The sequence below is a fragment of the Pollachius pollachius genome (genome assembly GCF_949987615.1).
Source record: "Pollachius pollachius genome assembly, chromosome: 8".
In the NCBI taxonomy this organism is placed as follows: Eukaryota; Metazoa; Chordata; class Actinopteri; order Gadiformes; family Gadidae; genus Pollachius; species Pollachius pollachius.
The window spans coordinates 21,887,920-21,901,112 of NC_136941.1; positions in this window are offsets into that span (position 1 = coordinate 21,887,920).

Sequence of the window (13,193 nt, forward strand, 5' to 3'; positions counted from 1 at the left end):
TCAGACGTTACAGCAGTATGCCTACTCGTCACCTGCAACTCTTCTGCCGGTAAGCATTTGGTTTATTTCACTTCTTGCCAGCCCTGGCTTTCATTATAAGGCTTACTAAGCAGGTGGATTGTTGATTGATGTTTGCTGGGTCTATTTGCATTTGTGTTTGGTAGGCTACGTGACTGCAGTATGGCGTTGTGTCAGTTCTCATCTCTGACTTATCATACCTGTGTAACTATTGCATTTATTAACGCGTTTAGGGCCCTCCGCCTTATATAAGGCCTATTGTCTTTGTGCGTGTGAATGTGTAAACTGGCTGCATCCATAGCCTCAACAACAAGAACAATATATTGTAGATAATAATACAAATGCTACTACTAATAATAACAGTTATAATGATAATAATAAATAATTAATAATAAAAGCCTAATACTATTAAAGAAAAACGTGTGCATTTCTGCTGTGTTTGACTCCACTGCGTTAAAATATTTCTCAAACGACAGTGCCCCCCCTACTGGTGTCCCGTGGCCCTCCAGTAGATGTGCTCTGGCGCCGACTCTGAAATTCCCGGTGGGCCGTTAACGTTTCGGGGCTGCCGGGCTGATTACTACGGGATAACAATATTGCGTTTATGAAAGTTCCTTGCTGCGCCGTCCGGCAGCCTGAGCTGTGCGCCCGCAGCCTCTCACTTGCTCAAGACACGCAATACTCACAAACTGTCAACGTCGCAACCAAGTCGAAATGTGCAGAGGGGAATAAATGAGCGGCCCCTCCCCAATTGGTACAGCCCAGGTGGGCATTGTACTGCGATAGATCAGAAAGAAGTAACAGCTATTATATAGACATTGAACTCTCGTGCAGGCGCGAAGAAGGTGACACACACACACACACAGGGACACCTTGAAGGAGTTTTTCACCCGCCCCGTATCCAGCTTGTTCCACGCTTGTTCCAGTACCCAGGCTACAAGTATGTGGCAAGCTGGGGCTCTCATGTTCCCTCCTGCAGTGTATTCCTTGTCCGCATCCCTTGCCATCCAGTTGTCGGACGATTCAAGCAGAATAGCTTTGAATGGCTGATTCCATGGATGTACTTTGCGTGTGCCATGTTTTTCCACCGATGTCGCGATGCCATATGGTTTTGCTGTTGAGAGCTTAAATAAATGGACTATATAAGTTGACTACGAACAATTATTGAAGTTTAACAATTTGTATATATTTCTATTTATCTATCTGCAATCTATGCTATGCTATCTGGCTGTCTGCCTATCTCTCTCTCTCTCCCTCTCCCTCTCTCTCTCTCTGTCTCTCTCTCTCTATATATATACAGTGGGGCAAAAAAGTATTTAGTAAGCCACTAATTGTGCAAGTTCTCCCACTTAAAAAGACGAGAGAGGCCTGTAATTTTCATCATAGGTAAACCTCAGCTTTGAGAGACAAAATGAAAAAAAAAATCCAGAAAATCACATTGTCTGATTTTTCAAGAATTTATTTGCAAATTATGGTGGAAAATAAGTATTTGGTCACCTACAAACCAGCAAGATTTCTGGCTGTCACAGACCTGTAACTTCTTCTTTAAGAGGCTCCTCTGTCCTCCACTCGTTACCTGTATTAATGGCACCTGTTTGAACTCCTTATCAGTATAAAAGACACCTGTCCACAACCTCAAACAGTCATACTCCAAACTCCACTATGGCCAAGACCAAAGAGCTGTCAAAGGACACCAGAAACACAATTGTAGACCTGCACCAGGCTGGGAAGTCTGAATCTGCAATAGGTAAGCAGCTTGGTGTGAAGAAATCAACTGTGGGAGCAATTATTAGGAAATGGAATACATACAAGACCACTGATAATCTCCCTCGATCTGGGGCTCCACGCAAGATCTCACCCTGTGGGGTCAAAATGATCACAAGAACGGTGAACAAAAATCCCAGAACCACACGGGGGGACCTAGTGAATGACCTCCAGAGAGCTGGGGCCAAAGTAACAAAGGCTACCATCACTAACACACTACGCCGCCAGGGACTCAAATCCTGCAGTGCCAGACGTGTCCCCCTGCTAAAGCCAGTGCATGTCCGGGCCCGTTTGAAGTTTGCTAGAGAGCATTTGGATGATCCAGAACAGGATTGGGAGAATGTCATATGGTCAGATGAAACCAAAATAGAACTTTTTGGTAAAAACTCAACTCGTCGTGTTTGGAGGAGAAAGAATGCTGAGTTGCATCCAAAGAACACCATACCTACAGTGAAGCATGAGGGTGGAAACATCATGCTTTGGGGTTGTTTTTCTGCCAAGGGACCAGGACGTCTGATCCGTATGACGGAAAGAATGAATGGGGCCATGTATCGTGAGATTTTGAGTGAAAACCTCCTTCCATCAGCAAGGGCACTGAAGATGAAACGTGGCTGGGTCTTTCGGCATGACAATGACCCCAAACAAACCGCCCGGGCAATGAAGGAGTGGCTTCGTAAGAAGCATTTCAAGGTCCTGGAGTGGCCTAGCCAGTTTCCAGATCTCAACCCCATAGAAAATCTTTGGAGGGAGTTGAAAGTCCGTGTTGCCCAGCGAAGGCCCAAAAACATCACTGCTCTAGAGGAGATCTGCATGGAGGAATGGGAGCAGCAGCAGTGTGTGAAAACCTTGTAAAGACTTACAGAAAACGTTTGACCTCTGTCATTGCCAACAAAGGGCATGTAACAAAGTATTGAGATTGTGTTTTGTTATTGACCAAATACTTATCTTCCACCATAATTTGCAAATAAATTCTTTAAAAATCAGACAATGTGATTTTCTAGATTTTTTTTTTCATTTTGTCTCTCATAGCTGAGGTATACCTATGATGAAAATTACAGGCCTCTCTCATCTTTTTAAGTGGGAGAACTTGCACAATTGGTGGCTGACTAAATACTTTTTTGCACCACTGTATATCTATCTATCTATCTATCTATCTATCTATCTATCTATCTATCTATCTATCTAGGCTATCTATATATCTTTGTATTTATCTATTTATCTGTATAATCTGCTTTACACTCTGTCACTAGTCTCTCCTTAAGGGTCTCAAGGTGAGCTTTGGTCTGTTGTCTCCCCAATGTGACCTAATGCAATGCATTGTGGGGGAAAGGAATCAATTGCAAACCGCTAAAATAGAACCTACTTTTTCATATTCCATTGCGTTTTAAATGTGTTTATAGCTTGTTCTACCATCCCGGACACTCCCTTTCATATCCATACTTCCATGTGTACACTTAAATGTAGTACATTATCCGCACTCACTAAGTGCGCAGATTTTCAGATATTAGTGTTGTTCCAGATATCAGTGTTCTGAAATGGTAGAGTAGCTTGAGAACCCCCCATCGGCGCCCTATGCTTGGGCGCTGGGGCTCTGCGGGTTTGGCATGGGATGCACTGCTCGCACCACTGTTGAATATCTTTAAACATAGAGGGCCAATAACAAGTTTGCCTTGCCCGTTCCCATACTCGCTCCGCAGAAAAGTGTGCCAAGGCAGGACCCCCGTGTAGGTGCTGCAGCACATCAGGGACCAGCAATGAGGGAACGACCACCTGACACATGTCACCCCCCGTGCGGGAAGATTTCACTGTCCGGCAGAGCAGTCCATTTTTTACAGAAAGGCGGGGATATTCAGTCCATAATTTCCAAAATTGCCGAGAGCTACCTTTCATGTGCCCTCGCGGCGGTCGAGAACCACTCCTCTCAATCCATTGCAACACTGCACTTGTGTCAGGATCGGTCTTTTGCAGCTCTCTTATTCCAGTCCCTTCATGAGAAGTGCATGCATGAAAGACATGTCAGACTCACTGTCTGTGTCCACTTGCTGCCCTGGTCAGAGGTGCAGGGGTCCACAGCAGATGGCGGAGATGACAAAATGTCTGACCGGGGAACCAATGGCTCCTTGTCTGAGCCAACATAATTCACCTGAGCAGCTGTCTCCAATGGGTGTTATTCACCACACCAGACCCTGGGTTTTGAGGCAGCCTTGAGAGAGCATCAGCATTGACATGCTGCTGACCCTCTTTGTGCTGCATGACCCAGTTAAAAGGGTTGAGTTCAAACACTCATCTCGCTCTCCTTCCTGTGGGGTCCTTGTCAATTGACATGCTGTGAAGACCCAGCAGAGGCTTATGGTCAGTTATAATGGTGAAGGCGGCTGATCCAATGTAGTGTCTGAACTGGCGTACAGCCCACACCCAGTGTTGTGCCTGAACGCGTTCATTGAACGATAGTTCATGAACTCGTTCATATTTTGGGCGAACGTGAACTGAACGTACTGTATTACTACCTGATAAATGTTACTGTGAACTCGTTCTTTCTGGTGTCTGTGAACGACACCCTCACTTGGTTTAACTTTGTTCAATATGGGGGTTATTTTTTTATCAACACGGCGGATGCGCGCGCAGATCGCAGTGTTGTTTGACCGGTTGCCATGGTAATCTCTGTGTGGTTAATTTGCAGTTGCGGTGTTGCCAGCTTTCTGTTACATTAAACTGTAATCAGAAGAGGTGGTTATATGCTATAGACCCTATAGTATCTGTCGTATAAAGGCTGGGACAAATTTCAAATTATAAATATGTACAGTTTATTTTGAAAGTATAGACGGCGCGATTCCCATTGAAACGAATGGCGTGGTGATTATTCTTCGAAACGAGAGCTGTTAAATTGTGGAAAATGAATTAAACTGTAATCAGACAACACGGTTATATGCTAGAGACTCTAGAGTATCTGTGGTATAAAGGCTGAGACGAATTTCGAATTATAAATATGTACAATCCATAACGTTAGCTCTCTGGCTCATAGTTCAGCGGACTAGAATACCTCATAGAATCATTGCTTGTTGGCCGGAAACGGAAAAGGGGGCTGTTCACGTTTGGTTGTAGTCTTTTCGCTCGGTTTTCCATCTCACCAGTAGGGCTAGAACTGAGCGAAAAGACTACAACCAAACGTGAACACCCCCCCTTTCCGTTTCCGGCCAACGAGCAATGAGTCTTCCAACAGAAATCAATGGGATTTATAAAATGCGCTAAATGTGCAATAAAACACGATAGAAACGGTATTTCGCTAGGATACTTGGATCAACCACTCTATTTCATCCTATACAAACCACAAAGGTGGCTCAATGTTCAAAATACCGGAAAAAACGAATAGCTCACAGCAACATATTGAAAAAAAGAACCATGAACTAGTTCATTTTTTGGAACTCTGAACTTAGTTGATAATTTTGAATTATGAACGTTTAACTGAACTAGTTCATTTAGTTTATCTAGTTCATCACACACAGCATCCATGGAGGCATCTGTATGCACTTTAAAGGGAACATGAAAGTCTGGCGTTGTGACAATTGGGGCAGATGGAAGTACTCCCTTCAAGGTATGCTGCTGGTCTGTTGTGTCATGTAATTGGATGTTACCTGCTGAGGAGAGAAGCATTTCTCGCTCTAAACGCATTGTCCGAATCACATTGTTGGTCAAAAAGTGATTCTCTTGCTCTGAAAAGCATTTTACACACATAAAAACTAGAAAAGTTGATATTTCTCTTCCTTTCAATGCAAACGTGTTATTATGCTTACAAAAGGGTTATTTAAGCAATACACCACCATTTGGAAGTGAAGTCCATTAGTTTTAAGCAATATCAACATTGTAAGGTCAGAATCACATTGTTGGTCAAAAAGTGATTCTCCCGCTCTGAAAAGCATTTTGCTCACATAAACACTAGAAAAGTTGATATTTCTGTTCCTTTCAATGCAAACGTGAAAATAATGATTAACTTGTGGCAAATACATATTTTAGTAACAATTAACAAATATTAACAAAGGGTTAGGTAATGACTAGTTTGCTATTTATTATGGCACCTTATTATAAAGTGTTACCAGTGTTTTTATGTTTTCATGTTACAGGATGTTACATAACCTTCTCTTCAGGTTAGGTGTGTGTGTGTGTGTGTGTGTGTGTGTGTGTGTGTGTGTGTGTGTGTGTGTCTATCCATTGTTGAGATTGAAACAAAGATAAAGTCATTTGAAAACAACATAACAGACCCCAAGCAGGAAATTGATGGTTAATGTCAACCAAGCTGGACTACATTGAAAATCAGTGCAGGAGGACAAACATTCTAATTGACGGCATTGCGGATGAGAAAGGAGAGTGTGGGGGGGACGTGCAGTGTCTGGCCTGCAGGGGGAGTATGGGCAGGTTGGGAGCGCACGGGATCGGCTGGGGGGATTGGACCTGATTGCGGGCAGGTGTCCGCACTCAGGCCAATCAGGGAGTGTGTACTTATGTGCCTGCTTTGTGTTGTAGTGAGAATAGGAAAAACTCTCACAATCTCGAGCTTGGCATAGCTGAATCTGCCCTTTCCTGGTTCACGTCCTACCTGATGAATCGCACCTATCAGGTAACATGGAATGGCTCCTTGTCCAAACCTTGCACGCTTGATACAGGTGTCCCTCAAGGCTCGGTACTGGGGCCTCTTCTGTTCTCCCTCTACACCAGATCTCTGGGCTCTGTAATTACATCCCACGGCTTTTCCTATCACTGCTATGCTGACGACACTCAGCTATTTCTCTCCTTTCCCTCGTCTGACAAAGCCCTGATTGCAACACGCATATCTGAATGTCTGGCAGAAGTCAGCACCTGGACAACTGCCCATCACCTGAGGCTTAACCTCAACAAGACTGAGCTCCTCCTAATACCAGGGAAAGATTGCCCACACATGGACTTACTGGTCACTGTTGACAACATCACTGTATCTCCTTCTCCAACTGCCAAAAACCTTGGTGTAGTGTTGGACAATCAGTTGTGCTGCACCGCAAACATCACTGCGGTGGCCCGGTCCTGCAGATTTGCACTTTACAACATCCGCAGGATCCGGCCCTTCCTCACAAGGGAAGCAGCTCAGCTTCTAGTCCAATCACTGGTCATCTCCTGCCTCGACTACTGCAACTCGCCCCTGGCTGTACTCCCTGCCTCTGCGATTAAACCCTTGCAGCGCATCCAGAATGCGGCAGCGCGCCTCGTGTTCAACCTACCAAAGTTCTCACATGTAACCCCCCTCTTCCGAGACCTCCACTGGCTCCCTGTAATAGCTCGCATCAGATTCAAGATGATGGTACTGGCATACAAGGCAGTCGATGGAACTGCCCCTGCCTACCTCCAAGCATTAGTAAAGTCACACACCCCAGCTCGATCCCTCCGCTCAACTACCTCAGCTGGACGTCTGGTACCGCCATCGCTAAGAGCAACCAAAGGTCGCTCAGCAAAGTCACAACTTTTCTCTGTTTTGGGACCTCAGTGGTGGAACGAGCTCCCTACCGAAGTCAGGACCGCAGAGTCGCTCACCAGCTTCCGCAAAAGACTCAAAACTCACCTGTTCAGAGTTCATCTCGACTCTGCATAGAAACCAATGCACAGCCACCATTGAATGTTGTACGTCCTGGCACTTGTACATTACACTTATTCAAGGTACTTAATTGTGTAGCATCTACAGTAGCTGCTATCGCTGCTTTACACGGGGAATGGGTTAGCCTAGCGATTGTAATACTTGCACTTGGTTCTATGAACGTCTTTACTGTACCGACAGCGATATATTGTTTCACTTCTTATGACAAATGTACTTATTGTAACAAATGCACTTATTGTAAGTCGCTTTGGATAAAAGCGTCTGCTAAATGCCCTAAATGTAAATGTAAATGTAAAAACCCAGGAGCGAACAGACCACGAGATCCACGGCTCTGAAAGGACCTTTTTGTTATAGTTTGAGTATTCGTGTTTTCCGTTAAAAGCAAATAAACCGATCTCCCGCTGAGAGAACGACAACTCATCCTGCTCGTATTCCTTCGAACCCGTTACAGAGAGAATTGGAATGAATCGGAGAGGAAGGTACGACAAATGTTTTCAAGCAACCTGGGCCTGGACGGCTCCAAGATGGACATTGAGCGTGCCCAGAGAAATGGTCAGTTCCAGGAGGGGGGAGGCCAAGGAAAATTGTCATAAATCTTCTGCGCATTAAAGATACAGACAGTATTCTCTCTTCTCCCGACATATTAAAGGGCACAAAAATCTACATAAATGTGGACTTCTCAGAAGCAATGCAACTGAGGAGGAAAGAGCTGTGGCCCAAGTTGAAATCTGCCAAAGAAAGAGGTGACAAAGCCAACCTGAAGAATGACAAGCTAGTCATCCCCCCTAAAGGTGGATAAAGCCAATCAATGGCTTAAAACGGTTCAACGCTCAATTATTCTGATTATGTCTCTGATTTTAAACCATCATTTTAATTTATTTTATGGGTACAAAGAAATTTTTTTTTTATTTTCCATTAAATTTGCCAAAAAAGGGTTTGATATTTGCTCATTTAAACATTTGCAGCCTAAGAACCTAGGTCCATGAGATTGCCACGATCTGCTAATCAAACAATATTCATGTTTTAGCTCTGACAGAAACACACCTAGACACTACTTTTAATGATTCTGAGCTGGCTGTTAAAGGGTAAAGGTTAGATAGAAGAGACAGGGACATATATGGCGGTGGAGTTGCATTCTATGTTCAGGAACACATTCCAGTTGTGGTGCGAGAAGACATCACATGCACTGACATTGAAATAATTTGACTACAGATTCACCTTCCATTTTGTAAGCCCATTTTAGTTGGTTGTTGTTATAGGCTACCCAGCTCGAGTGTGAAATAATTTAATGGCATATGTGAAAATGTAGATGGAGTGTCAGATGAAAGTAATGATAGCTTCCTTCTTGGTGACCTAAATATTGATCGATTTTCTAAAAAAAGTCCTTTACCCAAGAAGTTGATTCCTATTGCTGATGCTTGCAATCTTACCCAGGTTGTAAGCCAACCCACAATAATTTCTTCTATTGGTGGTGGTAATATTTCAACCTGTATTGACCATATTTTCACCAATATAAATGAAAAGTGTTCAAAACCTGTCTCAATGGCAATGGGATGCAGTGACCACAATTTGGTTGCTTTAACAAGAAAAACTAAAATGCCTAAGACTGGGGTAAGGATTGTTTGTCGGCATTCATACAAAACATTTAATGCTGATTTATTTGTTAATGATGTTCAACATTTAAACAGAGCCGGACAGTAACGGAGTACATTTACTTGAGTACAGTCAATACTCAAGTAAATGTACTCAATTAGTTAGCATAAGCCGAGGCAAGCTAATCGTGTAACATAGATAATCAACTGAAGACCTTTCAGATTCATGTTTTGACATACCCCTGACAAATAGGGAGAGCATACAATGTATCGTTTCTAGTGTGAGCTCGAGTACGAAACGTCTTTTTTACCATACAAAAAAAATGCAAAAGCTTATTAGGTCGTAGGCTATGCTAGTTGCAAGCAGGGCATTTCAGCTCACTTATTTCACTAGCGCGAATAACTAGAGCTAGCCCTACAGTTTAGTCTAAGGGGCTATTTGGCTTCTTTTTTTTTAAATAACAGTTCAGCTGGCCTAGACAGCAATTTACAATAGTGTTTGTTGAACTGTAAGGCTTAAATGCCTATTTAAGTGGGGGAACGCTCTTGAGTGTACTTATACCTGTCTTATTATACAATGAAAACTTGCTGTAGCCTACAATTGTATTTAAATACATGAGAGATATTCTACCCGAAATCTTGTATTTGCCTGACCTAATATTGCAGCACTTGTTAGAACTTCAGAAGCACTTAAATACTTTGCTGGTCCACATAAATTAAAGTAAGTTGCACCAGTAAAACCAATTTAAAAGTTAGTCTGGAGCCATTGGAAAATTATGAACAACCAGCACTTCATAATTAATAATACTGCTATGTAGACTACATGATGGGTATCTTTTCTAATATTTATTAGTTTATTATAGTGTAAACTGAAATATTATGCTGTGTTTTACAGAGAAGGCATGAGACACATCTGGAGGAATACTGTCAACTGACTTCAACAGCCTGCAAGAGGCCATCAGAAGGTGGAACAGGCTTCAAGGCGAAGCAACTGAAACTGCTGGAGACCAAGCAGGTGTCTCAGAAGACAGGGCTATCCTCCGCTTCATCGTTCAAGGTCTCCAACCCTTTTCCCTGGTGGAGAAACCATCCTTCCAAGACCTTATTGTAGAATTACAACCGAGTAGTGCTGTCATGTCCCGCACAACTGTGAAGCGCAATATTGATTCAGCTACATCTAAAATGAAAGAACGTCTCAAGAACGAAATGAAAAAGGTACCATACATTGCCACCACTACTGATTGTTGGACGGCAAGGAGAAGGAGCTTTATAGGTGTAACAGCCCACTGGCTCGATCCTTGCAGTTTTGAACGCCGTTCAGTTGCCCTTGCTTGCCGTCAACTAAGGGGCTCCCACACATTCGATGCCTTGGCAGCTGTTTTGACCGACATTCATGCAGGGTATGAAATAAGTCAAAAGGTTGTTAGAACTACAACAGATAACGGGTCGAATTTCGTGAAAGCGTTTTGTGTCTTTGGTCAGCAGGATGAAAATAACAATGAAGAGTTAGTTGCAGAAGGCGAAGTAGGAGAAGATTGTGATGCATCTGATGGTGAAGAGGAAGTGGAATTCATGGATGTGGAAGCCATTCTGGAGGAGGATGATGGGCTTAAGTATCAGCTGCCGAAACATCATCGGTGTGCATGCCATTTACTAAATTTAGTTTCCTCAGTCGATGTTGATCGGGCTAATAAGACAGAAGCTTACAAGAAATTGTCCAGATCAGCCTTTCCTAAGTGTCAGGCACTCTGGAATAAAGCATCAAGGTCTCCTCAAAATGCAGAGCTTATAGAGGAACACTGTAAGCTTCACTTGGTACAGCCTAATTCAACTCGATGGAACTCCTCTTTCATGGCCGTGGAACGTGTGGTCAGAATCATTAGAGACCAAGGAGAGGGGTCTGTGAGAACGGTCTGTGCTGCACTCAATGTTCCAATGTAAGTAACTTATATTAATGTATAATTCTGTTCTTATTTTGTTAGAGTAATGCTTACCACATTATCTGCTGTAGGTACATAAACAAATAAATGTCCAGCATTGCACAGTGGTTCTGTATACATCTTGTTGAAATGTGTGTTTGTTTATTTTCTTCTGTTTCTATTAGGTACAGTCCGGCTGACATAGCCTTTTTAGGGGAATATGTCACCACCATGAGTCCAGTTGCGAAGTCCTTGAACATACTACAAGGAGAAGTCAACATTCAGATGGGCTGGCTGGCTCCGACAGTCACCACCCTCACAACCAAGCTTGAAAAGTCCAGACCTTCACTCAGATTTTGCAAGCCACTTGTTGATGCTCTTCTTGAAGGTTTGAGGAAGCGGTTTGAGAGCATGATGTCAGAGCCAGAGCTAATTGCAGCAGCCATTCTCGTTCCAAGGTTCAAAATCTCCTGGACCAGCAATGACACAGTCCTACAGCTTGGTAAGGAAAATGTTTGTTTGAAATGTTTGAAATTGTTTGTTTTTGTTTGCTTGTTTTTTTTCAAAAACCTTTACATCCAACAATGATTCTATGCAGTTGTTCACTTACAGAGTAATAATAACAAAAATATGCGTTTCTTGGTGTGATTCTGTGTTTCTAATCAAGGCCTTAGTTACATCAAGACACATCTGCCAGAACACGATGAAGGTCTTCGGTCTCCTGATACCACATCAACCTCTTCTGATGAAGATGACTTCTTCTCCAATGTCAAGCAGACGCATTCCCATGAGATAAGTAAGCAACTTGATGGATAACTAGCAGGTTTGCTTTTCACCCCAAGAAGGGGATCAATTCATTCACAATTTTGAGAACCAACTTCTCCTCAAGTTGAACAAGGACTTCATGACATTTAATTGAATTGAAGTACAGTACACAGACACACACACACACACACACACACAGACACACACACACACACACACACACACACACACACACACACACACACACACACACACACACACACACAGATGTGTGAGAATATTGTTATTCAGCTGAAAGTATTTTCTCCTGCCTTTGCCTGTATGTCAATGTGAGAGGAAGGGGCTTAATACTGTCTGAATTTTTTTTTCCCTTTTTGTACGCTGACCTAAACACAGCTGATTAACTGATTTTCTTTAATCATTATTATTTTCTCTTCTTTGCCATGCTGCGTGTATAACACGGTCAGGTTCAGAGGTGTGTCAGAACATTGCTATATTGCCTTCTTTGCTGGTTTAGGTTTATTGATTTGATTGATGAAAATACACACAGAGAAACTCACACATACATACAATTTTTAGCTGAATTTTCTTTTCTGATATTACATTTTTATGTAAGCTGAGCATTTGTTTTTATGTTCTTGAGTATACTGTTATAGTGTATACTATTGTGCTATTGCCTTGTGGGTAAGTGAGAAATGTTAAATAAAGCAACATGGTAAAAAGATAAAAATGACTTGATTTTACTTTCAATTCCTTTTACATTCTCCAAGGTATTAACATTTTTCATAACTCCATGTAGGCGTTTCTATACATAAATGTAAGCACTGTGGCAGTAGTAATGCAATATTTAGAAAATGTTCTCTTGTACTCTTGATACTCATGTACTTTTAAAAATAAGTACTTCAGTACTTTTACTTAAGTAGACATCTGACTGTAGTACTTTTACTTGTACTTGAGTAAAATTTAGCAAGGGGTATCTGTACTTTTACTCAAGTAAGGAAGCTGTGTACTCTGTCCGCCTCTGCATTTAAATTGGTCTGATGTATGTCAGGAAAATTATGCTACCATTGCTTTGAAGATTTTCATGGATCAGTTTGTGAGGTTAGTGGATTTGCATGCTCCACTTAGAAAAAGGTCTGTGACGGAAAAAATCCATCGTGGATCGACGATGAGTTGAGATCTTTAATGCTTCAAAGGGACAAAGCAAAGGTGGCTGCTCAGAAATCAGGCAGCTCTTTAGATAGAAGTCTTTATTGTAAGCTGAGAAATACGGTTACCAAGTTAAATTACTTAAAAAGGAAAGGATATTTTAACCAAAAAACTTTGTAACTCTGTTAAAGGTCCCATGGCATGCTACTTTATGGTTGCTTTAATATAGATATTAGTGGGCCCCTAACACAGTATTTGAAGACGTTCCTGAAATTCAGCCCTGGTGCAGAATTACCCATTGAGCATTCCCCAAACGTGCCGTTTCGGTGTCTGTAGCTTTAATTCAAATGAGGAGGAGTGAGGCGGGTC